Source organism: Rhamphochromis sp. 'chilingali', assembly GCF_963969265.1.
Source record: "Rhamphochromis sp. 'chilingali' genome assembly, chromosome: 9".
NCBI classification, from domain to species: domain Eukaryota; kingdom Metazoa; phylum Chordata; class Actinopteri; order Cichliformes; family Cichlidae; genus Rhamphochromis; species Rhamphochromis sp. 'chilingali'.
This window is the reverse complement of record NC_137936.1, coordinates 33,703,147-33,709,309: the sequence shown is the minus strand read 5'-3', so window position 1 is coordinate 33,709,309 and position 6,163 is coordinate 33,703,147.

The following is a 6,163-nucleotide window of genomic DNA, read 5'->3' as shown; positions in this document are numbered from 1 at the left end:
CAGAGATTACTTACAAGCTGAAGTAGCCTTAGGGAAGGATAAGAATGAGCCTGTCTAGGTCTTGTAATCTAATTTCCCCTTAATTATTAAAGCATTTATATGATTATAAAAGGCTCTGTTATTCCATGTTATCTTAACCAGCACCGATTAATACTATTTGAGGGGAAAACAAGGTGATGAAGAATGAAAAAGGATTTTAAATGGTAGAATTATGACAAGCACTTCCCAGTGAGATTTACTGAGAAAGGTTTTGGTACTTACTCTCTTATCCTCAGAGTCCCGATCTTTCTTTAACCCCAGAGACCTGCACATAATAGAACTATAGTAATGTTAAGAGCCTGGCTTTTTTCCCCAACACTAGCTGCACAGTATGCATGTCCAGAGTCTGATCTTGTCCTGTCCAGCTAGACTTCGATAGCATCTTTGTTGGGATTGGAAAACAGGCTGAAAATCGATCACTGTGCAGCAGGCAGGTTTTTAACCCAGAATCTTTGAGGATTCAGGAAACACTTTTAACATTAGCTTCCTGGGTTTTTCAAACATTGCAGGATATTTATATTACAGAGAAACCGATCTTTATCACTGTGACTTAAGTGGACTAATGCAGATGCATTAGAGGGACTTATAGCTTATATTCAGTAATGCTTTAACTCATAGCTAGACACTTGTCTTAAATGGGTCGCATTGTATATGAAAGTAAATTCAGAAGAGTTTATTCATTTGTTGTAATAACTGGACTGATGTGAGGACAGCTCATCAATAAAAGATGGCTGTACATGTGCTGTATGACTGCTGCTCTCAACAAAACCAGACCTGCTGCCACTGGCAGCCGAGGCTCCGCTGGCTTTTTAGTTGCTTCTGCTTTGCTTGATTTGGCAGCACCACAATTTGCAGTGGGATAAGAGTGTTAACATATATAGCTGCAGGGAAATTAATTACCCCTCGGATTTCTGTTGCTGCTGCTGTGTTGTGGAGTAAAATAAAATCCGGGGTGATTCATCCCGTGTTATTGTATCGGTAACAACGTGACAGTTTTTCTGTCTGCACGTCGTGGATGGATGCAGCGGAGCCGGGTTTGTGTCAGGAAACCCCATGTGTTCACCTGAGCCCAGTAGCTCCTGGGCTGTTTGGTTTGGCCACAGCAATGCGCAGCTTCAGGCTCAATAGTGGAAACCAACCAATATTAATTCACAATTTTTCATTTAAGTTGGGAAATAATCTATTCCCAAGGTAAATCGTGTAGGGATGTTTTAAAAATGCTGAAAGGATTAAAATTACAAGGTCTGCTACTTACCTGAAGAAAAGGTCTGAGGCAACAACTGTAAGATACCAGTTAAAATATTCAAGTAATTCATTTGGCCAAGAAATGGAATGTGTAACACTTTCAGAACCACAGCTTTTCATCTGAACATGATGTTTTAAACCCATGAACATCCAGCAGGAGCTCATACTCATGGTGAGGCATCTGTTATTCTGTCTGTTCACATTCACAACTGATCCTCGTCCAGTGGTCATGATAATAATGAGTAATGGTCAGAATTTAATGAAACATGCATACAGTGATCACCTAATGGGTTTTCACAAACATTCTACTCAAGGTCAAGGTCACGTTTAGTATTTTCAATTTGAGTGGCATTACTCTGTCCACTTTGTGCAATACGGCCAGCCAGCGACAACAAACCTATCACTTTCTCTTTGTACTTCACACATCATAATAACCTGTGAACTGTGATGGATAGTGACCCAGATGAGCTATGATGTCATTGACATTCTGGTTTCTCTGAATTAAACCAGATGTAATCTGTTATTTTGTAATCTTTGAAAGAAATAGATGGATTCTGTTACCTAACGGGGCGATCGTGGCTCAAGAGTTAGGAGTTCGCCTTGTAATCGGAAGGTTGCCGGTTCGAGCCCCGGCTCGGACAGTCTCGGTCGTTGTGTCCTTGGGCAAGACACTTCACCTGTTGCCTACTGGTGGTGGTCAGAGGGCCCGGTGGCGCCAGTGTCCGGCAGCCTCGCCTCTGTCAGTGCACCCCAGGGTGGCTGTGGTTACAATGTAGCTTGCCATCACCAGTGTGCGAATGTGTGTGTGAATGGGTGGATGACTGGATATGTAAAGCGCTTTGGGGTCCTTAGGGACTAGTAAAGCGCTATATAAATACAGGCCATTTACCTTTTGGTACAAAGGTTTCAAAGCTTTCAGACTCACTTTCCAGTCTATTTAAAAAAATATTATCAGTTAACGTGTCGCCTGATGACGTAGCCGCCATCACTCCATCATCATTTAATGCAGAGTGGTGTCAATCTTGGCATGTATTACTGAGTACGTGGATTTCCCAAAATGTCAAATTATTGCATCAAGAGTGCAAAATTCATTTCAAATCCTGCTTCCAACTAGCGTTCAGCCTGATTAGCTTTAGCCCTTTTCCTCTGTGCTGCATGAGTAGCCTTCCTATAAATGTGTATTTGCTTTTTTCTGACCTCATTAAAACTCTGTATCCCTTTCCTATAATTGCACAGAAATATTTGTTCACGACTCATATAAAAGGAAGTCCATTCTGAGGTCTAGGATTCGAAATAGACGAAGAGATAAAAACTCTATATTTAAAAACCTTTTAAAGGTCTGTGACCCTGAGCAGAGGTAATCCATCACAGTCTGTAATATGCTTCTAAAACAACTCATGCATACAGAGTCTTATTAATAAGGAATTCGGGTAAAGTTACATTAACACGGATCAAACCTAAATCATGCACACATCTGTATATCTCACCATTCAAATCAACAATCCAGCGACCTGAACAGTGTTCACAGAAGGGCTGTTAAGAAACACTTGATACATGTAAGAAAGTAACGCATTAGTCCCTCTTCTTTGACTTTATATGAAACTGTCTGGATCTGTCCGTTCTTATTATCCATTTTAAACATTAAAAAACGCAACCCGGCTCTGATTGATCTATAACCAGCCTGCCTTGCATCCCGCCCCCCATCCCCACATACACACACCGTTGTTTCACTAGGTCTGTTCTTCATAGACCGCTATACAGAAAACTCAGTGTCTGCCTGCACTTTGAAGTTTGAAAAATACCTAAAATGTTTAATTATACATCACCTTGACACCTCTTTTTATGGTCTTAACTATGAGCCATAATTTCATTACGCATCCATTAAAGTGCACAATAAAAACGGTCCATCTTTTACTTCATTGAAACATTTTTGGCTTGTTTAAATATGTCCTTAATTTATTTTCCTTCTCAAAGTTTTGTGAGTGAAATAAAATACTCCTCATGGCATAGCTGCTTGGCACATAAGTAAGCCAAATTTCATGCAAATTTTCTATTTACAAGAGGTCTCTGTAAGACCTCGGGGGGCCTGAATGGTTTGAAAAATAATTGGCAGAAAGGTTGGATCCAGGACAACTGGCAGTGAGTGATGCAGTCTGGAAGAACTGGCCTGTGGCAGATCCATCCAACACACACCCTTTCAATCATTTGTGTGATCTTAACCTTAGAACAGAAACATGACCCGATTTAACAAGCCACCAGGACTGACAGACAGTCCAGAGGGGAATGCTTCTGTCAAAATGAGTCCCAGAGGCAGCAAATATGCTAGAAATGTATCTCAAACTGGATGCTGTGAGTTACTGTTCATCTGTAATGATTTTATGTGGCAAAGGAGAATGAATTATGGGTTTTCTTTCTGCTTTTTTCCCTGGGATCTGTTGTGACCTGGAGCGGCAAAGAGTTGTGTATTTCCTATTTTCCAATTTCCCTGTGTCTCTTCATACTTCAGTTCCACATTATTTCACAGAGACATATCGTGCTTTTTACAGCTAAAGTCACTTTAAAAAAATGACATCACTGATTATTAGAAGTTCTACAAATAAATGATTTCCCCACTGAACTCCTTTGAAGGTTTTATTGAAAATATATGACACAAAGTTTTGTAAACAACTATTGCACACAGAAGGCAACGTCTTTTTTTCATCCATCCACCCATCCATCCATCCATCCATCCATCCCTCCCTCCCACCTCCAATTTTGGGACAGCTGTCACTTTTAATTGTTCCATTTCTAACTACAAAACTAGAATTTATACTGAATTTGCATAACCACCTCATTTACTTTACTCTAAAGGGACTCTAAGGGAACCTATGGACTGAACTATCTATATGTAAATAATTGTGAGTGAAGCTGTGAAAACTAGCTCCACCTTGATGGAGTAAAATGCAGCTTGCACACACTGAACTAGTACATTAAAGAGTTGCACTGAAACACACTTGAGATATTGTGTTTTACTTAATATTTAAGTTTAAACTACTTTGCATGTGATAGCTGTAGGTCTATTATTGGTTACTTAAAGATGGCTTTTAAGCTGGTAAAATTATATATTAAACTGCCTAAAAGTATGAAGGGCAGTTAAATAGTCCCAACAATACATTTTTCATACTCATTAAGAGATCATTAAGATAGCATATACAACACTCTCTGGTGCCAGTATTCCTGAAGAATCAATATTTTTGAGCCTTAAAGTACATTTTTCTGGGAAAACTCCAGTATTCCTCTTGAAGTACAGGACATTTTTCAAACTACAACACTCCTCACACAACTTACTAGTGTACACTTTTACTCATAGCTTATTTTTCTGCTTATGCATATATAATATAACACATATTATACATACACTGTTACTTAAATGGGATTTTGAACAGGAGACTTTGTATAAGTTAAAAGCCGAAAAGTCTTCCACCACTGTTTTATTGATAGATGAAGAATTCATTTTATGAAAGTAAAAAAAAGAAAATTACGTGCTGGAATGAGGTGCTGGATCTGTTCAGAGGTTGGTTAAGTATATGAGCATGAGGTCATGACAAAAAAGGAGCCCGCTCTTTGTTTGGCATGAGATCAAGCAGGAAAAGTGCAGTCGCTGCCCCATGTTACAGCACTGTGGGCAAAGACACAAAGCCTTGTTGTGCAGTAGGACACGTTTCTCAATAGAAACCCATTTGTTTCAACTGAGCCAGCCAACTTATGGCTGATGATATCTTTTATGAAACAGCTGCAGCTCATATTCTTATAGAAATAATGGGATTTTCTTAACAGACCCTGAAATTTGAATGAGTGAGCGAGGTTGGAAGTCGTCCATACTACTGCAGTGATGTCATCTCAATTACGTGTGTATATCTGTGTGTGCGTGTGTGTGTGTTCATTTTTATGGGAAAGCAGGAGATGGGAGAAAAAAAACATACCTCTCCTGTATTTCTAATGAATCTCTGTCCAAAAGCAGCACTGTGTCTTTCTTTTACCAGAACATTTGTCAGACTAAACCACCAAACTGTTTGTGGTCTGGAAACTTGGTTTAGCCGAAAGGAAACTCCTTAGGGTTTGTTTTGTTTTGTTTCTTCTTTTTTTTAATTTCTTTTTTTTTTTTTACAGTCTATAGGAACATTCTTAAAATAAACAAAATAAAGATAGCCTTGCCCAAGTTTTGCAAATTAAACAAATGAAGTATCCTTATTCTGTAGTGAGTTTTTCTGTCAATAGAAAAGAGGCAACCTAAAGGAGTCGAGAAATAAAGCTGCTATAGAAGTGCCAAAAACTCCAGGTCCTAAAATAGCATGTGAGATTGGTTCTAAAAACAAACCAGTCCCCACTGACTCTTGCTTTAAAATATCCAGCCCAACCCCCGTACATCTTAATGTCTGACTTTGCAGAAGAAATGCTACATATTTATAGCCTAATAAAATAAGCCTCTTTAGCTTTACTTCATGTAGTAGTCCATATTATCTGAATGCAGCAGATGTCTACAGTATCTGGGCAAGAAAGGCAAGTCCTGCTTGCCCAGTGCTCAGATAAAACCAAAAGGAAAGCAGACTCTCTCCTTACATTTCGGAGAGTATTTTATGTCATAACCACCTCTCAATGCCTGTCTGCAACATCCTTTAAATGACTTTCATCCTCTACCTACAGATGGCTGTTGTTTCAGGAAGGAAGCTTAACCTCGCTTGACTCTGATTCCACTTAAATCTGCAATTGTAGCACATTAGCAAGGCCTTAATGACGGAGATGGGATGTCTGCTCCCAGCATGTCTGGTTTAATAAAACTGACAGGTGCTGAACAGGTGCAGGCAAAACCATAACTTTAGGATAAATATTACTAAGAATT